The following is a 25,648-nucleotide window of genomic DNA, read 5'->3' on the forward strand; positions in this document are numbered from 1 at the left end:
TGTAAGGCTGTGCACTTCACAAGCAGTGGTCTGCAGTTTCTGACATTTGAAACTGTGTGTTTGAGATCTTGCTGTGAGATTTTTCATTAGATTGAAACTGAGCACTCCATGGCTGATATGACATATGATAATGGCTTTTTTCTGCACCATTCCCATGCATGACATATATCTCTGTCATATAATGATGAATGCGGGACCTCTCTTAGATTGATTTTTTTTTTATTTGGTGATTTCTCAGTTGGAAAAAATAGCTGTAAATATCTCTTGTTCTGTAGTCACTTCCCTCGAAGGTACATGCCCTTGTCAGCAATTAAACGGTTTGTGAATAAACACTGCATTGACTAGGAAGCACCACTTGTCCACCAACAATGTAGCAGTTCATTTTTAACCGTTAACATTTAAATGCCTGCCACGATTGATTGGCCAAGTTTGAAGGGTAATTTTAACACACAAGTGATTCCTCTCATCCACTATCAGCAGTGATGTTGTCACAACATAGCATCACGGGTTCTTTAGCAATTATCTTTTCACTGTGCACAGAACTACTGCCAGACTCTCAAATACCTCCATTTGTAATAGCCTTAAAATCAGTGTGACACAATGGGAAATGCAGTGATGGCTACTTAAAGAAATAGCTGTTGGGATATATATATTAAAATAATTTTAGTCATGATCTGGTTTGAGACAGAACTGTTTTTTGCTGCTCGTGAGACCTCAGATTTAACACTTAACTATGGTTTTACCAACATTTCCAGCCAGCCAAATGTCACATGGTTCTAAAAAGTAAATAATGTGTATAAATCAGTGTTTTATGTGCTGAGGATCATTTAGAAATAGGATTGTGTTTAATGCTCCACATATAATATGATTGCCTCCCTCAGCAATTTGGTTGCATTGAGGATCTATGCATTCAGCTTCCATCCCATTCATTCACTCATCCACCATTATATCTTTTTATTTTAAATTGCAATCTAATGAAATTTCAGGTTGAGTTGAGCATTTCATAATAATTGCTCCAAGCAAACTTTGTTTATTATTGGTGCTAATGGAAAAAACAGTGGCTACACACTACAAACTGCTGAACAGCAAATATATAGATTTCAACGAATTACACCACAAACAAAAATAAATAATCGTACAAAAAGAGAACAGAAATAGTGATTTCTACAACTGAATTTTTATGAAATATCACTTGATATCAAGCAAATAATGTAAACACACAGCAGGCATGGTCTTTGTATACCCTCTCCTATGTCTACTCTCCAGTAAGTTCTGATAAAGTAGAACCTAAATACAACTTACATCCAGTGTTGGAGAGTAACGGAATACATGTACTGGTGTTACGTATTTAACATACAAAATATGAGTAACTGTATTCCATTAAATAGGTGATAATTAGAATACAGTTACTTTTGTTGAAATAAATGGATTACATGGCAGTCCTTTCCTGTTTCATATGTTAGGCCAGATGTTCCCAAAGTGTGGGGCCCGCCCCCTAGGGGGGGCGCAGAGCCATTGCAGGGGGGGCGCGGCATGAAAAGGGAAAAAAAAACAAACAAAACGCTTGGACACTGCTAGCACGGGCGCCCACACAAACGCAAAGCAGGAGATGAAGCATAGCTGAATGTGTTTCCAAACCAACTTCATTCTATGGTGAAGCAAATCTTCCCTTTGGTTTCACCTGCACAAGTGCCAAGGTAGGTCTCCCTGCAGGATTGGTTTTCCCTTTGTTGGGAGCAGCGCTGGGCTGTTTAAATCACAGACAAACAGTATCCCACATTCTTGATTTGTAGTTCACCAACACTTGTTGTAATGACTAACTACTCCTGACATTTTGGAGATGTTAGCTCTTTATACAGTAAAGTTACAGCGGGATACAAATAACATCAGGCTGATCCTGCCACGATTTGTTCCCCCGGTTCAAATCACGGACAAACAGCATCCTACAGTTATTTATGTTTTTGAACCCATTTTGCAGAGGGATTCGAAACGCCGTTTTCGTGTGGATGAAACAGCTGCGTTTTCAAAAATACCCGTGTAGGTGTGGACGTAGCGTAAAAGACTTAGTAGTTTATTTTTTTACTACCTGTAATTTATTGCAGATTACTTGTATTTGCTTAATTGTTTACTAAATGTTTGAGGTGTGAAATCAACCACAATGGGGCAAAATATGGGTGTGTGTGGTTGGAGGATGTGTTCGTGCGTGCGTGCGCGCGCGCGCGCGAACATTTTTCTTGTAAAACAAGGGGGGCCCAGCAAAAAAGGTTTGGGAACCACTGTGTTAGGCTATGCCCTCTTTAATTTTGGTAATTCCACGCATTGCCGGAAACCCAAAGAAAACACGCAATAATAGACTCTGACGGAAAATCTGATTGTGTGACTCTGTTTCCCAGCAACCAAGCTGCTCTCAGCGTCAAAACACTCCGCCTCCAACCTAAAGAAACATCTGGAAATAAGTTCTTTTTTAAAAACTAAGGTTAGCCTACTGCAACTACAGTGGAACCCCGACTTACGAAATGAATTCGTTCCAGAGGGTCTTTCGTAAGTCAAAATGTTCGTAAGTCGAAGCACCTTTTTCCATCGCCATTTTGAGTGAGGCGATGCTGGCTGAAGACGAAGTTCTTGGTGGAGGAGGAGGTGGTGGAGGCTGAAGAAAGCATACGTATGTATGCATACATACGTACGTGTACGGCCTCATTATGAATGAACGACAGGCTAATTGCTAACTGCAACAACAATACGTCTTTCACTTGGAACAGCGAAACGCAAGTACAATAGCCAAGAGGTTATCATATGATTCGGAAGGCATTCTGGGCTCAGCCAATCAGAACCAGCGGATTTTGTTACGTGGGCATTTTGCCGTACCATGGGCAGAAATACTGCCGCTAAGTGCCTTCGTAACTTGAATTTTTCGTTAAATGGGGTCTTCGTAAGCCGGGGTTCCACTGTACCTTGTTTTAGTATAGCTACCCAGGTTATTTGCCACTTCAGTATCTTTGATGTACTATTGCTGTGTGATTTATTACTGTTACTGAAGGCTGTGTTAACAACCTGCTAGCTGCAAATAATAATGTGCAGTTCTGAAGGCAGACAAAAAGAAAACATATTACTGATACAGAAATAGTTTTCTATACAAGGTCACTGCAAAAAAGTCTAGCCTTACCTAATGTCCATCCTACTGTTACTCCTTTTATATTAACCCTCTCAGGCTCAAATTCAACTTTTTGTTGCTAATGCACAACCAAGTCCTGCAGTGGTACTTCTGAGTAAAAAAACCTCATAAAATATGTATGTGGGGTAATCAAGTTGTTCGTTTTTAACTGTTGCAAATCGGCAACGTCTGCCTTGAGAGGGTTAAGAGTTAAAAATAGTTCGGATTGCTCGTGATTTTTTGCAGCTAGCAGGTTGTTAATGCTATCCATAAAGTCTAACAGTCTGCGGTCTATGAACTAACCTCAGCTAATGCCAGCTAACAATGTTAGCCTGGTGGTGAGTAGCATTCAGTAATAGTAATAAATCACACAGTAACAGTACATTCATGTAGTTGTAAAAAGCAGGGGCGATTCTAGGATCAGAGCTTTGGGGGTGCTGAGCACCCAGAGAGCTGCCCAGCCAGGCAAGATAAACCTGTCTCTCTCAATCCCTGCATCCTTAAATGTTGTCCCGAGTTCTCTCTGACTGTCACTTTGGTGCATTTAAACCCCTGTTCCTCCCTGTCCTCATCGTCTGTTGTCTTCGTCTCTGTCATCAGTCATCATAATTTTACCATCTCTGTGCAAGTCTGCAAATTTCTTTATTAATATAAGATTCTTAAATTCATCAAGTCTCTCTGTGCCTGGGTCCTCGTCACAAAACATGATATCACTGTTTTGTACATTTTAACACAATTTAATCCCCACATTTGTGACAGAAAAGCAAAACACTTTTTTGAAAAGTCTGTAACAAAACCATCAAATCTGATTAAGGTTATTTAAATGCTGCAAAAGAAGAATGGATTGGAATAAAAAAAAATACATATCCTAACCTTAATTACTGGGGAAGAATAATGAATTATGCTCATAGTGAGTAAAAAGTAAACTGAGTGCATTTTTTGGACAGGCATTCACTTTTAATGTGTATGTATAATATAATACAGATACATAAAAAACACTCCGAAAACAGAATTATTACAAATAAATTATTACATAATATTAATAAAAACTATAAAAATGGAGGCAACTTTGCATGTGGTAGAATGTATACAATGTAAGTTAAGTGTATGTGTGCTTTTGGAAAACATTTAAAGCTGCAGTACAGAATCTTTGAAACAAGCTAGCTTAAAACATTTTTAGAATATAAACAGAGCATCTGCTTCTCTTTACAGCTCCTCACTCCACCAGGGCTGTTTGGCACTTTCTGATAGTGTGCAAATGTGATGTACGTACTGCGGCAGTCATACAGACAACTGGACGGTCCAAAAGTTGGCCGACCTATTACCGGCTGAGGTTTCAGTAGAGTTGTGGCTGAACCACATAAAAATATATCATTAATTTTAATCTCCCCAATCAATGATAATGTTATGTTGGAATGTTGTTAAAGAGGGTCAAAAACATTTCAACCCAGTTTGTTTTGCAGATTCTGTATAGCAGCTTTAATATGGGGAGGACACAACTTCCAGATTGTGTGAGTAAAATTCGTTTTTTTTTCCTCTTTGTCAGTTTAACAGTTTCTGTTTCGCCTGTCACTGTTCCCTGTCTGTTTTCTTACCTGGTTCTTCCTGACCTTGTACTTTCTCCTCACGTTCCCCTCTTTCCTCTCTCCCTCTTTGGACTGACAATCATACACAAATAGATTGTATTCAATTAGATAAAAAAATTACATTAATATGAAATAAATTCTATTAAGATCACTAACAAAAAGTCTTCTCTCAGTTTACTTTCAACCAAAAGGCAAATAACCAAACCACATGAACATCTAATAAAAGATATAAACATTGAAACACTGATCCAACATTATTCTTGATTGACGGATCATTATATTTTACACTTTTACCTGAATGTGGCTCCTTTTTTTTGAAAAAACGTCCTTATATCCATTATGAACCAGGCTGTCTCTCTGTACACACACACACACACACACACACAACAGGAGTTATAAGGTTAATGGGCATCCAGTCAGTTAGCTAGTTAGTATCCATTTCAAACAGGACAGTGGTAACCAACAGTAGGCTGCGGACAATTTAAAGTTTTAGATTTTAAATAGGCTATATACATTTCAATGGGAGCAACAGGACGGTCAAATGTAATGTTTTTCAGCTAAAAAGAAACATGGTCTGACTCCTACCTAACTATATAAAGAGTAACTGAAGGTTAAATGCAGCTAATATGTCCTGTTTTAAGCCAGGCACTTACACCTCCGCTCTGCTGTGTCTCAGCCACCATCTGGCAGCAAGAGCGCTAGAGCCAGAGTAGGGGAGAGGCAAGCTGGAACAAACCATTTTGGGAGGGGGGGTTATCTATACTTTTGTTGTTACAATGTTACGTCTCAAACAAGTACAGTACTGTATGCTTTTTATATTTTTAGTAGTGTGTCACACAGCAAATATTGTCAAAGAAAAGTAAGAAATATTTGGGGGTGCTTTTTGGGGGGGTGCTGAAGCACCCCCCCAAAATGGGCTAAAATTGCCCCTGGTAAAAAGCATGACAATATAGTAAGTTATCCAAAGTATTCAGAATACTGTACTCTGTAGTGGAATAGTTTCTAAAAGTAACCTTCCCAACACTTCTTATAATACAGCAGAAAGTATAATATTTATAAGTCTTTTGACTGGAACTAACAATCGCTATGACTTAATGTCTCTGAATTGCTTCGGGTAATCCTCAAATGTCAGTTGTGATCAGAGCCTGACTGATTGACCAACCAGTCCAATATGCCAGCAAATACCGAGTTGTGCAAACATATAGTTTCACAAAGACAGTTTCAGAAAACTGTTGTAGTCTTGCTTTGTGCATCTCCTTCAAAAATCACAAATCACTGACAAGGCAGCTGCAGTAAAGACAATATTTACTTATTATAGAGGCAGATATGTAGGTAACACTCAAAAGTGTCATGTCAAAGAAATGGAAAAAGCGATGCAGTTGCTGTAGGTTATATTTAAAGGCTCCAAATAAATGTAAAAGTTCAAAATGCTTGACTGCTTTATAGCAGTTAGGCACTATTGACAGTATTTGAGTTTATAATAACATAAATCCTACGGGATTATCAAAATGACAATGTGATAAGGTTTACTGTCATGCAGAAATAATCATGCAGGAAGGGTAGATAAATAGTGTTTTCTATAACTGCATTTTTCATGGAATATCACTTGATATCAAGCAAATATTCTAAACACACAGCATAGCAAGCATGGTCTTTGTTTATCCTCTCCTATTTCTACTCTCCAGATAAGGAACCACATCTGGTACATCTCATCACCATTAGCAAGTAATTAGGCTGGCCTTGTGGCCCATCGTAGTGCCAGACAAACAGATCCCAACCAAAGACCCTTACTAAATATGGGACTAACTCCAAAGTTGATGGCTGTATATATCATTACAAGTGGTATATTTCCTCCTTTCTACTTTTCATTTTAGTGGAACGATTTTAAACCTTAAAAGCTGCCTGGTTAAGTTAGTTCCAATAACCAAGTATGAAAGAATTCAATGTGAGATTTGAGTGTAAAGTTATTTCTGATTCATTTATGTCTGCTCCACTGAGTAAAGCATTTCAGCACCAACTGCTTAAATCAGCTTGCTCACAGTTAGGCCTGGTTATGCTGGTTTGTTGCACATGTGAAGGACAGTGTAGAACACTGAGGGTATACGGTAGTAAAACAGCAGAGTTTAAAATCATTTTCTTAATAGTTACAAAAAGATATAGGCTTTTTCAATTGAAATAGGAACATGTCGCACTAATACGTTTAGCTTCATAAAATGGTTAAAAAAATGAAGGAAAAATAACATAAACGCATAAGAGCTGAATTTGACATCATGACATCTTTTTGTGACTTTCAAGGCTGGCTTGGATTCCACAAAAATGTTAAGCCGTGAAGCCTTTAGATTGAATAATACAGTAGGAAGAATTTTTTACAAGATATCGGTAAAGGAAAAATGAGCTGAATGAGTGAAAATGGACCAGATGTGGCTTTCTTTTCTATCTCTGCTGCAAGAGCTAAAGTCATGCTTTTGAACATTCACAGCATTCTAGCAATGGAGAAACCATGTTAGAGGTACATCAAATAAATCCCTCCCTTGTGTTTGCCTGAGGGGTTCATCAGTGACAAATGGCCTCCAACCAACTCATGGGAGACATATGTGAGGGGAGCGATATCTAGTCTCAGCATTTTGATGTCTCCTGTAATAGTGTTTATCTGTGTATTTTGTAGAAAGTAGATGTAAGGAGACTCATAAAAAGCATGTGCTGTTGAATCTCCATGGTTGATGTATTTGTCTAATTGCCCAGTTCCATAGTGTTGGCGTTGCTGTGGTTGCTCTCAGATATAAAGGTATATTAAATTGATAGATGTTGAGCATATGTATAGGCACGGTGCTGTAGGAAACAGGCTGTGGAGACTGTACTGTATGTTTGTGATTTTGCATCTGTGCAAAAGGTTATGTTGTTTTTCTGTGGCCTGTAAACTAATAACATCTGTCTGACAAGTCTTTGTCTTTTTCTCTTTTTTAAGGGTCTTTTTTTTGTTTTTAAAAAAGAAAGCACTTCTTTGTGTTCTGTCTCAGGACCAATTCTCCTTACATCATACATGCTTCCCCTAGGCTGCATCATTAGAAGGCAGAGCATACTTTTTCACTGCTATACAGATGATACCCAGCTTTATACATCCATGAAATCAGATCTGTACACTGTATGCCATTTCCTTTCCCTTGAGTAACACTGTGAGGAATCTTGGAGTAGTTTTTGATTAGGATATCCTTCAATGCTCATATTAAACAAATATGTAGGGCTGCTTTCTTCCATTTAAGGAATATCAGAAACATCCAGCATCACATCTGTCTGTCAGAGTGACGCTGAAAAAGTAATTCATGAATATATTACTTCTACGCTGGACTACTATTATCAGGATGTCCTAAAAATTCCCTGGAAAGCCTTCAGCTAATCCAAAATGCTACAGCAAGAGTACTGACAGGAACTAGAAAGAGAGATCATATTTCTCCTGCACTGGCTTCTCTTCATTGGCCCCCTGTTAAATCCAGCAATGTCTTGAATAATCAGGCCCTATCTTATCTTAAAGACTTCATGTCACTGTGTTACCCCAATAGAGCACTTCACTCTCAGACAGCTGGGTTACTTGTGGCTCCTTGGTTATTTCAAAGTAGAATGGGAGACAGAGCCTCCAGCTTCCAGGTCCCCCATCTGTGGAAACTGCTCACAGTTTGGATTTGGGAGACAGACACCCTCTCTATTTTTATGATTAGGCTTTATTTATATACCATTATGGATTTAATCACTAGTTGTTGTTGTTGTTATTATTATTATTATTATTATTATTATTATTAATAATAAAAAAAATACAGCTAGGTCCCTTTTTGGACAATGACAAAGACACACCATTAGTTTAAAGGCCCACAATAAACCTATCAGACAAGTAGTGGCTGAATAAATAAATTTGCTACATTTTTAGAAGAATGAATGTACCAGCCAGCTCAACAATACTGAAAGTCCTGAAAGACCACAAAAGACAACTTTCTGATGAATTTTCTTGGTAACAAAACCCCCCAAATTTGCATTGCACACGCTGGAAAACAGTTCTATGCTTATCAGGAGACATATACAGTCAAAGGGAAGTGCAGAAGGGACATAGAGCACTTAAAAGATGTAGTTATCCAAACTAGACCTCCATTAAATCAGCAACACACATAAGAAACAACCTGAGACACTGGCCAGGGAGAAACACAAAGACAAATGGAACAACACTGTTATCCCTTATCTGACAGGTTTGTCAGAGAAACTCAATAATGTTTTTTAAAGAATGACAATCTAGTCTACTTCAGAACAAGCAACACCATCAGACAAAAAGTGACAAAAGACGCAAGCTAAACAATGCAGTGTATGCTGTGCAGTGCAGTGAGGAGTGCATGGATTTACAACAAGGTACACGCTGCTGGTTACTCTCAAAAACAGAAAAATCTAATTAAAGATCAAATATTTAGTTAAATACAAAGGCTAGATAATTAAAGAAAATACACATTTTCCCCCTCAAGCAGGAACTGGTGGTGCAGTCCCCTCTAAGTACTCTAAGCCCTGGCCATCATCTTTTGTCTGGCGACTCCGAGGGATGATTGCAGGTAAGGAACCAGTAAAAGAAACAAGGATTAGTCACAATCACAAACCAAAAAAAGAGAAATGAATTAGGTAAACTAAATGTGCGTGCTTACAAACAGAACAAATGTATTTAAACCAATCAGTAAACTTACTGCAAACTAACATAGGTCATTGTTTCTTGATGAAGGAATAAATACAAGTACCGTATTTCCCGGACTACAAAGCGCACCGAATATTAGCTGCACAAGCTAAAATCAGGGGAAAATCCTGTTTTGTACATACATTAGCCGCACCTGACTAAAAGCCGCAGGTGTTTCAATGTTGACTTATCATATGTAAGAGAATATGCACAAAGCGAATTGTCAGGAAAGAGATGGCTGTTTGGAGACACATCACTTTTATTAATATTTTGAAAAACAAGTTACGGGTACATATTTGCATAACTTTTTAGGTATATGTACAAGTAGCAGTAATTACAAGTACAAAACATGTACTGTGCTTCATAAATGAGTAACAAATGTAGTGTATAACAATAACCTACAGCACACCAGAAAAATAGATTCGGACTACCTTTTAGGCTCAGGTGCAGTGACACAGTTTTAACAAGAAGAAAAGTCAGTGATTCACCACCATCTTTCTCTTCTTCCTGCCACTAAACCCACCAAAGTCCTCTTCTCCAGTGTCGGATACGAACAGGCTCAGGATGGCTTCGTCATCCACTCTCAGCTTCTCTCCTTCGTTGTCACTTTCAAAACCAAACAAATCCTCGTTGTCAGTGTCTGAGTCGAACACCCTCTGAAGGGCCGTGGCGGTGTCTCCATCATGCAGCAGTCCAGCCCTTCAAAATCCGTTGGTGATCGTGGATGTTCTCACACTTTTCCACGCTGTCAGAATCCACTGGTGGAGTTGGGCATAACTTGCTTTTCGCAAGTTTATCGCCGCTCGTCATCCACGCCTCCCACTGAACGAGTAGCGCTACTTTGAAGTTTGTTTTTCGTGCTACTTTGTACGGCACTACGTTGCCTGGCGGATGGACAGGCAACATACCACAACATACCACTCTTGAACCCCGATCCTTCCGCCAGGCAACGTAGTGCCGTACAACAGCGGAACAAACAAAACAAATCCTCTTACTATATCACAAAAATCATGGACAATCCATAGAAAAGCCGCACCTGACTAAAAGCCGCATGGTTCAAAGCTTGTGCAAAAAGTAGCGGCTTATAGCCCAACAATTACGGTAGATAAGAGTTACTGACTTTAGAGCGTGGTCATGGGTTTGGACATCACACTGCTGATAGAAGTGTTGTAAAGTAATGTTGATGTGTTCAGAGCGACACTCCCTGCTCAGATTCAGCCAAATAGTTCTGTGCTATGTCGGCAACTGCTCTCTGGAACAGTCCCACAGCCCTGGTTTTCTCAGCAACCTTTGGTGGTGTCTCCCATCAGGACTCAGAGTCTTCTAGTTCATATGTTGCACTGATGTTCCTGTATGCTTCCCTGACACTTGGTTGTGCCTCTCACTGTATGCTGTCCCAGCCTCCTTCTCTATGTTACTACTACGTGTAGGATAGTGTCTGAGGTGCCTTTGCAAAGTTTAGAACTGTAGGCTATAAACTCCTGCCTCTAAGGACCCGGTGCTGTTCTTGTGCTACCTCTGTGCTGTCCTTCAAACTGGCCTTTTCCAGCCACTTTAAGGATTTCTTGATGTCAGCTACTTGCTCAGATGGGATATACCATCTGTCGATGATATATCCAATGTAGGGGTTGGATTGTCAGTTCCTCCTCCTTTTCCTCATCACTGTCTGTCTCCAGCTGCCTGAGGCATTCTTAGAGGAGCTTATCTCGGAGCGCTAGCTTCCTGTACACACACACACACACACACACACACACACACACACACACACACACACACACACACAAAGAGGGGACCACAGCATTGACATAATGGAAAACAATTGGAACATTTCCTTGTCATGTCACTAGAAAGATGCTGTTTTCATATTCTCTTCATTTAAAAACATCCTTATCACTTCGTCTATTCCCTCAAGCTAGAATAATGCAGTGAGGTAGGATCAAAATTAACCTGCGTGTCTGTCAGCTCTGAGAGCACAGATTGAGCATTATCGCAACCGGTTTTTAGTGACTCACACCACATGCTGCTGCCTTCAATAGCACAAAGGCAATATGACTGAAATAGCAGTCATTTATGTATTTCCACTTTTGATTCTCTTTTTAATTGGGTTTTCTACACATTCAAATGCTCACACTGTATGCTTTGAGATGAACATACACAGACACTGGATAGTTTCACTCACGTGGCCAATGAGAAATGAACAGAGTAAGTCCTTTCCCATTGATTTCTGCTTTTCATTATGCTGGTGCAGACACTGGGGGGTATTTCACAAAGCACTCTTTATCGCCCGTGTTCTTTTATGTAATGGAAATTATAACCGTGGGAGAAAAACCTTCCATCCGTCATTGTCGAAGCCAATCCGACTACGTCTTGGGATACATTCACTGCTATAGAACTGGCTGGAAGTCACATCAGCATTCGTGGGCAGCTGCTTATCTGTGGTTATTTACCTGTAAACAGTTTCCAAGCAGTGTGTGGAGTGCTTCCTAACGATTTACTTCGTTAGCAAGACATCTAATCAAAATGTTGTCTGCATGGTCGGACTTTGCAGCTCTCAGTTGCCTGCCCCTTGAATATTGCTCCTCTGAGTGACCGCTCATGATAGCGATGACTAAAAGCTTTCAGTTTTAAAAAGAAAAAAGAAAAAGGGCGTGAAAACTTTCTCTCCTCTGAGTGCCTTGGTGCATTTGTCAACATCACTTTACTTCCACCTGTCGCTCACGTTACTCCTTTTTTTTTTACTAGCTTTTCTTGTCTAGATCTAAAAAGCTAACTCAAAGCCCATCTCCTTTCTCATCACAGACACATCCCTCCACCACCCCCACCCACTTATTTTCCTGACAATACTGTTCCACTTTCACCCACTTCTTTACACCAGTTGCTTCATCTCTGCTTCATACACACCGTCCCCAGATTCATACTCCAGAGGAAAGTATTTTGACCAACAAAGGAGACAACTCGCCATTCCATATGTCATCTCTACACTCCACTGTGCCCCATCTTATTTTAGTAATTGGATTTTCTCTCTTGCAGCAAGCCAAACATCTGTTGTTTCAAGGATTTCACCACTTGACAGTAACTTTTCACATCTTTCTCATCTTATATATTCTATCTACAGAAATACTCATTCTAATCTTGAACTACAGTGCAGTGAGTATTGTTCCTGATGTATTTGCATGCTCTTGTCTAGGGATGGGTATCGTTTAGGTTTTATCCGATACCGGTGCCAAACTGGTACTTTTGAAACGGTGCCGGTGCTTAAACGGTGCTCAAACCGGTGCTTAAAGAATGGAGAACACAAAATTGGTCCAAAAACCTCTCATGTTCAGCTGTTTTTTTGTAAAAAGATAACGATGTTAGCCTTTTCTGCAGCTATGGGGCATATATGGTATCACTCTTGGCTGGAAGCAGTGCTTAAACAATGGAAAAAACACAAACTTTGTCCAAAAACCTCTCATGTTTAACTGTTTACCTCTTTTTCTTTGGTCATTTTAGCCTTTTTGGCCAGGGTGAAGGGAGTATCTGCCATCAAACAAGAAGACAGCAGCATGTAGCTATGATGATGTTTGCTAGTTCACCTTACATACATTAATGTAATAACGTGGTTACCCTACCCAACGTAAATTACACACGAACAACATTAAGCTACTCACGCAGAGAAGAACGGCTGCTGCTGCCATCATCATCCTCATCATTTCTGCTACACTGGCAGGGCTAGGGGCCAGGACTCTCCTCTTCGGGTTTTTGGGGGATGTTGCAAACTCCGGGTCCGATAACAGGCAACCCACCCGCAGTAGATGTGCTCGGTGTGAGGTCTCGCAGCAAGCTATCAAATACGGCGCATTTCTCGGCTTTTAAAAAAAACGCTATGCGTCGCCAGGTGTTTCATCGGATTTGAGGAGTTACCTCCTTTGACAGTATCACAGTATCACCTTAAAGCACTTGTTGCAGGCTGCTGAGTTTGCATCTTTTGCTGTGAAGTACAGCAAGACTTTTGACCGCTTTGCCTTGGGCATTTTTAATCTGTAGCTCTGCTCTAAAAGAACGTACATACCTAGACCCGCCTACTATCCTCGGAAACGTAAAATGATTGGCTAGAATCTAAAGCGTATTACAGCTCAGGAAAAAAAGCCCCGAAATAAAGCACCAAAATGTGCGCTGCTTTTCGGTCTGGTTACTACCGTTTATGACAGAACCAGTGACATCATGGCATGGTACCCATCCCTACTCTTGTCTAAGTATTCTAATTTTTAAAATTATTTTTCGAAAACATTTATTTATGCATTCTTTTGACTTAACCCATCTCATAAAATAGTTTAATATTATCTTTCCCAAATCTTCCGTAGTCTTTTGAGTTTCAGATCTCATTTTTCTTAACAGTAGAGATGAAAGCAAGTTCAGTTGTTCACCATAAATGGTGAATAGAAAGATTATGGAATATGGATGTAGCTTACGATCAATAACAAAATTGATACCAATATTTGGTGATTTAAAAAAATTGATAATCTCATATATTGGCCAATATCTTTTCTATCATACACATGAAACATGAGCAAATTTTCTTCCATTTGTTTTGTGTCAGCCCGTTCTCACTCCCGAGGCGTAACATGCCGACGTTTTGTCACGTCCCGCGGCGTTCCTGAGGGACGCAAAAGGAGACCTTCGGCGTTCTTATGGTACACGGCGGGTTATGGCTGAAATCCAGTGCAATGACACTCCCGCGGGAATAGACGTTCCAGCCCTGTATTCCAGCCCTAAACCTAACCTTATCCCTAGCCCTAACCATAACCTTTTTCCTGATCTTAACCAAGACTTTAATGATGTTAAATAGCGTGTTTCTAAGCGATTTGAAGAAAAAGAGCGAACATGTGTAGATTGAGTCCATACGGTTCTCACATTTCCTAATTTTTCCAAAGTCATTTAGGAACGTGGTGGGTAGCCGAAAACGTAATATGTTGACGATTTGTCACCTAGCGTAAAATGTTACGCTTTGGGGGTGAGAACGTGTTGTTTGTGTAGTTATTTACCTCTGCTAGGATCAGCTGGCTGCAGAGTGCCCTCTGGTGGACAAACTATGGAGTGTCAACAATCATAACATGATTGAAGGGTGTTTCTCCCATCTCTTCTTTAATTGAATTTTCACATCTTTATTTTTAATTTTTGTTCATCGTCTGTTATAAATATCAGCTGATAATATTGGCTCACCAATAAATTGCTCTAATGTCACCCACTAGGTCGTGGATCCGCGTTTAGTATCTCACCTTTTGCTGTTTTTTCATGACATAAACATTATTTGTTCATGTCCTACTTCTTCCAATTAACCCTCTGACACTAAGTAACCCAAATATAGACTGTGTGAAATTTCTGCTGCTGTATCTGCTGCACAGCATCAGTCAATTTAATTTTGTTTGAAAGCACAGAGCTACATGATTTAAATATTGGAAACTGTATCAAGATGTCAATATTGCAAGCGGCAGCAATTGTCATTAGCTTCTTGTGTCGCAATAGTAGAGTAAACACAGCAAGAAAGGTATCCATTCCTTTCTCCATAGGCGCTCATACTAGAATAACTGTGTACTACACACTGTTTTCACTGTAACAGTCAACCAAAATGCTTCCAAGCTGTTAATGACACCTGTGCACTTCCTCCTGCAAAACATCAACCAGTGGAAAGTGAGTATTCTCGTGAAAGCACTGAAGTACAAAGGCAAATAAATGAAACATGATTTTGTTATTAAAACAATAATTTAAGACGCTTAAATGGATTTTTGTGGCTTAAGCTGGGCAGCTCCCTAGGGTCCTCTTGTGTCCAGCCACCCCTGTTTAACTGATATATTGTTTGTTATTTAGCCATAATAATAAAAAAAATAACACAAAAAGATTTTACTCTTTAATAAGAGGATGGTTGGATAAAAATAAATCTAGTATAAATGAAAAAGGAGCGATTCGCACGCAAGCACCTCAATTGTTACCATATAAGGAATACAAGGAATCCTTCATGTATAAGAGCCTGGTGCTCAATTCTTCACACAGCAAATGAAATCCACATAAATGAGCTAAAAGAAAGCGAAGAGAAGAATTTTAAAATATTCATGTAGCTGCCACCAGGAGGCTGACGCCTGACAACTCATGCATAAAATCCATGTTATTCGTATCAATTTACTTTGACATTTGTCCACCTTTGTCTAACTTGTGTTAGTACATGCGTGTACTTGTATTTGTAAGTACTTGAACATGTGCAATTAAGAACAACTTGAGCTGAAAACATGTAACATCCTCAGCCAAATCACTGGGCTGCCAATTTATAGAACACTTCCACGCTCTCCGGAGACAGTGTCTATATATATGAATACATCAGTAATTCAGAATCAGAGTTAGGTAAGCTACCAACATGGCCAGTATCAGCAATATGCTGATTTGTATAAGTGCAATTCCCATGAGATTCAGCACAATCACTTACAAACACTTCTCGAAGATCTCTATAATGACAGCTGTTAACATAAAAGGGCAGCTAATGGAAGCGCAGTATGTGGTTTCTGAGTGCCCGTGCAGCCGAGGTGAGGGGGTGCTGTGGCTGAAAGCGATCTATAATTTGCGTCTGCTTGTCTTCATGTGTGTGGGTGGAGACATGTATAATTTGCATGTATGTGATTTTCTGTATAAGCACGTGAATATGTGTGTGTTCTAAATGTGTGCTCATGTCTGATGCAGAGGAAAACTGTGTTCTTTGGTGCTCTGTCCCCACAGGCTGTTTATATTTTCGCTTTTTCTGCTGCACTGCACACACACTTCAGAGCAGCCTCCCTGTCCATCCTTCCCCCTCCATCATACTTCTCTCCACGGAGCTGCCAGAAAAATGGCTGTCTTTTAAATGGCCCACTCAGCATGGCAAGATGACTCGCTTATCATCAAGGTCTGCTCTCTGCGTAGACATCACACCGGCACACAAAAAGAGAAGCACACAGCTGTGGATTTATGCAAGAATATAGATTTGCATAGACCGCACACGCATACACATTCAGAAACCTTTGGCTCTGCGTGCACGCTTTTTTTTTTTTTTTTTCCTTTTTGCACACAGACAAATGCATGTACACACTGCACACCTGCCTGTGCTGAGGCTCATTCCTCATGTTCATTTCTAGCTTCTTCAACAACTACTGCACCCTTCCCTTCCCTTCTCTCCCACCCTCCCTGTTTCAGTCTGTCCGCCCCATAGGGGAGATTTCACACAGAGTGAAATACAACGTTGCCAACATATGTCTCTAGCAATCAATTTATGCCATGGGGCTACCCTCACTTGGCTCCCTGTGCTCAATACACTGCCATAGATGGCTGCATGCAGACTGCCTTGGCTCTGCTCACACCATGTAGGCAGGCATGCAGGCGGAAAAACTGTAAAAATAAGTATTTCATTACATTGTCTGAGTTTGTGCTTTTCTGTGGGTGTATTAGGAAATCACAATAAACAAGTAGCTTCAACAGTTGTCACTGACATGGTGAGCAGGGTTATGGGAGCAGGTGTCTGTGTGGTGCAAGTAAACAAGTTTGTTTTTCATATATGAGTATGACAGTGACAATCAATAAGATTTCCTTGACTTGATGTGGGTGGGCGGGTGGATGGATGGATGGATGGATAGATAGATAGATAGATCTTCTATCTATCTATCTATCTATCTATCTGTAAAAAAATGTTGCACTGGACCAATGGAGTGAACAGTTCCTTGTGAGGTTTTCCTCTCCTTTGCCTTTGTTCTGCAGCAGTGCATTGTGAAGGCATGATCAAGGGAGAGAAGAAGGACAACAGATAAGATTTTAGAGAAAAAGTGAGCAGACAGTCTAAAACAGGTGGCTTCTTTTTATTCTTTTTTTCTAGCTTTCAGGGGGAAATACATTGTAACCCTTATCTGAGCAGTGATGTGGGATCATTAATTTGCCTGCTTCTTCTGTTCCTGCTCCTCCTGAAGCCTGTCGTTTCAGTCCATTGCTTGTGGCCATTAAAACAAGAGGCAAGACAGAGGGAGGGAAAATGGAAAGGAGGAGAGATGAAGCTCAGATTTATGTAGACAGGCATGCATACATATAAAGCAACATACAGAGATTGTGGGCGCACAGATACTGCACACAAAGGAATTGATCCCTTTGATTCTCTAAAACGTACACTATATACTTGCACCTACAGGTGCCTAATCGCAGCTACTGTGTGAAGTGGAGAGCTTAAATAAAAACATGGACCAACGAACCGTCTTCTTTACACTCCAGTTCTTCCTTGAAAACCACTGGGAGGAGACATGTGGGTAGGAGAGGTCTAAATCACCATAATCATTTCCCAGTGTTTTCTCACACATGCTTTTAAGTTCACCCTCTTTTTTTAAAAATCTTTTCATATTTGTCAAGCTCAAACTACCCATGTGAGGATAATAGGTGCCCTTCACCACGTAATACCATCAAACTTTGGTGTCAATAAAAAAAGAGGAGTAGCGTAGGGTGTGAGGTGGGGTTCTACGGCCCCGCAGGGCTTCCAAACTCTGAATCAGAATATTCGACTTCATACATTCATTTATAATTGGCATGGACCCCCGGTGCTACCTCCCCTCCATCAGATTACATTCTGAGCTTTCAACGCTCCTATCAATTAGCGGCGGTCTAAAGATTGCTTAGGGCAGCAGAACTCCACCTTAGTGATTCAACCTGTCATCTTTTATAGATGTTGGTGAGTCTAAGGCACATCTGCCTTCAGGGACCAGCGTGCTGAGTGGTCAGCTGTAGAATCCATTCTCCAGAAGTGTTCCAATAAAATAAGGGAATAATGAGCAATGGAGTGTGAAAACATGAGGCCTGGCCGAATAACAAGGTCAGTATTATTGCATGTGCTTCGTTCATATTGATTATGAGACTGCTTTTTCTGAGCACTCAAACACACTGGAGTTTTTAACCAAGACCGGTTACACAAACTGACATTGATTCTATTTTCCCCAGAAGTGAAAAGCAGCCAGTGCAGCATTTAATGAGCCTCAGCGCTATTAAAACCTGAACTTTTCATTATAACTCTGGTTTTAAAATACTCCTAATTAGCCCGGCCTTTTTCGTTGGAGTAAAAGCTTTGTGTTAACCGTGGATTCTGCGCTTCTACTCGGTAATTACAGGTGGGACAATCCAAAAGAAACTGTAATTTAAAGAATTGTGAGATCAGCTAAAGGAGGAACAGGAAAATTGCACCTCTGATAATTATTGATTTTTCAAATGAGAACAAATAAATGGGCCCAAATGAAGAACAATTATACACAGCACAGTTGAAACAAAGAAAAAAAAAGATATGGGGCACAAAGCAGGGAACAGAGCTTTTGTCCCATTTCAATGCAGGCTGGCAGTGCAAATGACATTCAAGAGGTGTGATCTTGAGGACAAAATAAAATGATGAATAAAATGAATAGGGTAAAACTGGTCATGATTCAAACCTGGGAGGTTTATCAATAGGGCATTTATCTGACCAACCCACTGGGTATTGTTCTCCATGCCCAGCTTGACATCTCCACACAAGCCATTGTCATGAAGGTCATTTCAGAGAAAAGAAATGAAAAGGGTTTCACTGGAGAAAGTTCAGGGTGATCACCTCCACTTCATTCAGCCACTGCTGCATTATGCTCCCATGGATGACTTACACTATTCACTTAGTACAATACAGTGTGGCCTCTGCAGCCCCTACCTAGACAGCATGAATGAGGAGACCTGGAGCCAGGCCATCGGCACTTTGTCAAAAGTTGGATGACAGCCTCCTGGGAGGATACACACTTAGACGAAGGTCAGTTTCAAGTGTGGATGAGGTATGAGATGTGTGCGTTCAGTGGTGTTGCTGAATGTATTTTTGTTTTCCAAAATAACAGGAAACTGTTCATGTCACCTGCATTCAATTATTGCTCAAAATGTTTACTTGCATTTTTTTGTACGTCTGCATTCAATTAAGTCCCGATGACAAGCAACCGATACAGTAGATGTGCAGCATAAACCATCTACACTATAATATGACTGTTGTATATCTAGATCTACTTTGCTGCACAACTATATGTGCTTCAGCTGCAGTAACAAGCTTATGGCTTACAATCATTATCAGCAATTTTCAAGTCCCACACATACTCATGGGACACTAATGAGGACACTTCTTCATCCCTCCAACTGTGTGATGCAAAGTAATAACTGTGTAGAAGAGTGTATATGTGTTTGTGTGTAGCAGAAAACCTTGTTCACGTATCATAAAAGTTGTGCGATGGTCAAGGGATTCAACTCTGACTTCCTGCTTTCAATTAAGCTGGTAATGAGCTGACATTAAGGTCAAGCATGGACAGTGGTGCAGGAGAGCTATGCACATTAATCAAAAGAAAGTTCTCCAAGTGGCCAGAGAAAATTATTAAACACCATATTAAATCTTCTCCATGTTTTGCACCTATTGGTACAACCCTGTCATAAAATCCCTCCTCGTGTGCAGATGATCGAATATTGCCACATATTATACATGTGTGTCAACTAAAACTAAAGAGTGTAAACAGGGCTTCATAACAACTGAAAAAAGGCTAGCTTAGGAGAATCAGTCCTCCATCCACAGTGTTGGGAAGGTTACTTTTAAAATGTATTCCATTACAGATTACAGAATACATGCCCTAAAATGTATTCTGTAACGTATTCAGAATACGTTACTCAATGAGAGTAACGTATTCTGAATACTTTGGATTACTTAATATATTATCATGCTGTTTACAACTACATGAATGTACTATTGCTGTGATTTATCACTGTTACTGAAGGTCCGCGGCTCCGAACCGTAGTAAAGGGACCTCTGGCTAATAAGGTGGGTTCTGTGTCGGGCTCGTAGCCGAAAACTAGCTTTACTTTGTTGTCTGGGTCAACTTTGCTAGCGAGAGACGGAGAGAGGCGTTGAAAGGCTGCTCCAAAGGAACTTATTGTTTTTGGAGGAAAACACGAACACGGTGTACAGTCGAGTCTTAATAGCTTACTTACAACTGGGCTCGTCAGGCTCTCTTCTTGGCTGCAGTGGTTATTATTATATTTACATGCTTCCAGCTCCCGTTTTTGCTCGATGACAGCTCGTACTTTTCCTTTTTCTCCCTCCCTCACTCACAGACACATAACGGGTATGGCAGTCCATTCTCCCTGCAGCACGGACTACACTGCCTATGATGCTACATTCTTTAGAGCTATACCGGTAGCATTCTGCCTATTAGCTTAGCACAACAACAACAAAAAGGCCTCTCTCACCCACGAAACACGCAGAGAGAGAGATGGTCACCCTGTAACCATGGCAACCGTAACGCTGCCGCCTGGAACAACAGAGCGTAGGAAACCCAAACAGTCCTGACCCACCACAATATGAAACAGGAAACTACCGCCGTGTAATCCATTTATTTCAACAAAGTAACTGTATTCTAAAGACCACCTTTTTTAACGGTAACTGTAACGGAATACAGTTACTCATATTTTGTATTTTAAATACGTAACGGCGGTACATGTATTCCGTTATTCCCCAACACTGTCCATCCAACACGATATCATAAACATTTAATTTAACCAAATCAAACTTTGAATACATTTTCATCAGAGAATGCAACAGAAATGCTAAAACAAATTACCAATTAGAGTAGTAGTTGTACTCAGTTTCTCCCTTATAATTATTATTTATTAGTATTCTTGTCTCTCCTTTTGATTAAGACTTTAGACTTCTGTAAACTCAAGACTAACAACCAGTGATGGGAATAACAGTGTTACACGTAACGGCGTTACTTTTTTCCAGTAATGAGTAATCTAACTAATTACTCTTCCTATCGTTACAACGCTGTTACCGTTACTAACAAGAAAATGCGGTGGGGTCGCGTTACTATTTTTCAACAAACAGATGGTTGAAGCTGTGTTCAGCTTACCGCATCTTATATCCGTTGCACAGAAGTAGCTGTAAGTAATCTGGGCGCTACAGCTTTAAGCAGCTGCGGCTCCCGCGGACGGCAATCATGATCACTTTTTGGCACAACACCTGTAGTTAGGGGGGCAAAACAATGGCATGAGTGCTGCTGTTTGACTGAGGAAAAATAACGTAGTCGTGGTAAGCCAATCACATGACCACTTCAAGATGAAAAAGCAACAAGGTGATATATACCAGTTTTTAAATTGTGTTGATAGGGCACGTAAAATCAAAGTCATGATAAACAATATATATACGCTGTGTTTTGTCCTGAATAGTTTCGGCACATTTAACGTCTAAGGACAAAAAAACAAACAAAAAAACAGCCCGTTCCTGTTGGTGGAAAAATGCACCATGTCGACCAATCAAAAAATGATATGGCAACATGACATTTGGTTGTTTAGGAAGAGGGGGAAGTTTTAGGAGTGACTAGACTGGAAAAACACTTGGATTCTATCAAGGTAATTTACTATCACTAACAAGGTAAGAGAAGTTCCTCTTAAGCTGATCCATAGATGTTATTCGGTAAAGACATATGAGGTTAAATTTAAGAAAAATATTGATACTCTTTGTACTTTTTGCAGCAATGCAGAGGAAACAATATGCAATCTATTTTGGGAATGCACGTATACACATATTTTTTGGATTGATTTAAATAATTTTATAAACACCAAAATTGATCTCTCATGCAAAATGAAGTTTCAACATATTCTATTCGGCCTCTCACATACCGATACAATAAATCCAGGAAAAAAATATATTATCAATCTTCTGATTATTTTTGCCAAATTTCACATACATTGTACAAAATTTTAAAGTACTAAAATACTTTTTTCTTTACATATTTGTATACATGACTTGTAAAAGATACTGCAAGATGTGAAATTTTTCATACCCTTTCTATAACTACATTACTATGTATATTTGTTGTTGAATTGTTCAAATAAACAAAAAAAAGTTTTAGGAGAGTGAGAGAGAAAGAAAGAGCAGAAAAAGAGAGCGAGTTTTGAGATGTGAGAGATTTGTGGCATATAGTGTGTTTGGAGTGTGTAGTTAATGTGTTGTCTCGTGTAGTTAGTGTGTAGTGTTGTGGATAGTTTTGTGTTGTGTGTTAGAACAATGAGGCAGCTGCTGTCTGCAGGTATCAGGCTGTGATGTTCTCCTTTATGGTGGACAAATTATTGTTTTTGAGTGGCACAAATAATTTGTGTGGCATCTTATTGAATGCAGAACAGCTGATTGTTATGTAAATAGTTTGAAATGGTTATTAAAAAAGGGGTAAAAGGTAAATGGCTGCAAATAACTTTGTTGTTTGCAAAACTTGTGCATATGATTTTAAAATTGACAATTTATATTTGCATTTAAAGTTATGAAATATGATTCAATGAACATGTTTGTGGTTGTTACAGTAAAAAATATAATTTTTTCTACTCGGATTTTATGTTTTTTGTTTGATTTTAGATCAATTGTGTTAATACAGTATGTCAAAATGAAAACATGACTGTAAATTCAGACATTTGAGGTTGTGCTGAAAAGAATGATACCAAACAAGGCAAAGTAAATAGTTTGTAAAGGGAAAATGTGGAGGGAAAATCAAAAGTAGTCAAAAATGGCCAATTATAACCTGGATCCCAGAGGGTTAAACTTTTTTTTTTAAGTAACGCAATAGTTACTTTTCAAGTAATTAATTACTTTTAGAATGTTGTAACATTACTAACTCAGTTACTTTTTGAAGAAGTAACTAGTAACTATAATTAATTACTTTTTCAAAGTAACTTGCCCAGCACTGCTAACAACTCTTCAGTTACATCTAAAGTACCTGGCTTTAATTACCATTCTTCGGAAGCTGCAAAGTAATATTATTATATATGGCACAGTGCACAGTGCCACGTGCAAATTTGTCATGTTAAAAGGATATTTGATCATCACATGAACCACCGTTCCAGCTCTGTATGGCTGAAAACTGTTGTGGTGATTAAAAAAAAACAAAAAACTACTTGATTTTATGACTACAGTGCCTACTAGTCCCTTCACAGAACAGTGCAATCTGGCTCTAACCAGACTAAAAAAGATAAGCGGGAGGCCCTTGTGCACAACTGAGCAAGAGGATAAGTACATCAGAGTCCCCAGTTTGAGAAACAGATGCCTCACAGCAACTGGCAGCTTCATGAAATAATGCCCACAAATAAACAGACTCAACACCAACAGTCGTGGTGTAACTCCAGGATGTTGGCCTTTTGGGCAGAGTTGCAAAGAACACTGACCAGTACAAAGAAAAGACTAAGATGAGCAAAAGAACACAGACACTGGACAAAACAAGAGTGATGTAATGAATCTGATTGGATTATTGTGGGAAGAACTTGAACGAATGGTGAAAAAGTCAAGGCTGTGCACTTTATGTTGGAAAATATTGATTATTTGATTAAAGATAATTTGCATGTAAAAATTAAAAAAATTTTTTAACCCATTGACTATATTTTGTATTCATTTTGCAACTTATTTGATAAATGGAAGAATGAACTTTCCTGAAATTGTGACATTTTCTGGAAGACCACAAACTTTTAAGCAGGGATGTATTTTGTATACTGACGCATGATCTATCAATCTGCTGCAGAATAACAGATATTCATTTGTTTCTGCTCTATTGCACCTCACTAAACTTGGTGCAGTGCATCTAAATCATCTCAGAGGAATCCATTCACAGAACCTATGTACAATAAACTAATACGTTATCCTGATTATCATTTGCTACTGCTAAGTAGCTTAGCTTAAAAAGAGAGAATTTTCTTCACTAAATTCAAATGTGTCTTGGCTGACATAAAGAATCAGGAGATTTTTTGCTTATTTCAATACTCTACCACACACTCACACAGACATCTCTCTATCCACAGCCATACATGTATGGTATAGATCTACCATAACTGTTCTGTCATCCATTGTACCAGCACTGGGGTAAAGAGAAGGCTGTGGAGGAGTATTTGGCAGTAGTGCCAGCCACCCAGGCACTCTGACAAGATTACCTCTACACCCAATTCAATTAGAAGCCCACTTTAGTCACCGTTCACCCCTTCAGGGTCTCCATAATCATAACAGATGGCGCTCTGTGAGACACCCACCATCTTTCACCTCCAAGAGGCCTGAAGAGCTAGAGAACTCATCATGGCACAGCACAGAATCATGCTGACTCTTTTTCATTATATGTCAGACTAATACTTCTTTTGTAGCTGATGTGTTTTGTGGATAGAAATACTATTTTAATACGAGTAAAAGCATTGTCAGTATTACAGAAATAGTGAAAATGGGGAGTAATTTTAAATGAATCCAAGCAAGGTTCCCTCATGCAGCTGCCTTGACTGAATGGCACTCCATAAAACTTTCCCATTTTGTAGAAACTGGATTGTGTTCAGACTGTCCAAACATAAATTCTGTTCTTTTAGCTGTCAAAATAACACGGCAGAGCCATCTATTTGTGAAAGAGCTGAAGATGAGAACAGATGAGTTTCGATACCTTAAGTCGGTTGTGTCTCGCAGTATCAGGTCTTTGCCTTTTGGGAACAAGTGTATTTTTCCATAGCAAGTCGCATGAAACAAATTGTTTTAAATTAGAGCCTATTTTAAATGCACGTTGCAGCAGTGTTCAATTTATATGGAATAATTGCTTTTCCTAATTTGAGATATAATTTTTCTAAGCATAATTCATTATTTGCACTGTGTATCTTTTGCACAAAGTATAGCTTGGTTGTGTTTAGGATGTTTGTTTGGAGTTCTGAATTCTTTGTTAAGAATACAAGAGTTTGCAGTAGTTTTTTCCTTTCTATAACACAAGGTCGTAGCAAACTAAGGCACTTAACTGGCTAAAAATGATAAACCTAACCCTGCTGGCACTGTCAGCAAACTCTGACATCACGACAAGTCTAACCAGTGTCTTGTAGCTGTAAATTGTATCCTCAGTTTTCACTTCCACTGAGTTTTTCTTTTCTTTGCTTTCTTGCCCTCGGCAAGATCTGATTCCATCCAGTTGTTCCTACTAAGTTTGTTTTGGTTATTTTGTTAAAGTTTATTGTATTGAACATTTTATTGTTGCTTGCTTCCTCTCAGCACCCACTAAATTCAATTCTAAATTCAAAAAAATTCCATCATGTTTTAAGGACTTGAGATACTTTCACAGGTGATTTCATCCTTTTTTCCCTTCCAACACAAGTCACTCTGTTTTTCATGTAAACTAAAATTCTTCCCCATGGATCTGTAAT

This window comes from Neolamprologus multifasciatus, chromosome 3, assembly GCF_963576455.1.
Source record: "Neolamprologus multifasciatus chromosome 3, fNeoMul1.2, whole genome shotgun sequence".
NCBI classification, from domain to species: Eukaryota; Metazoa; Chordata; class Actinopteri; order Cichliformes; family Cichlidae; genus Neolamprologus; species Neolamprologus multifasciatus.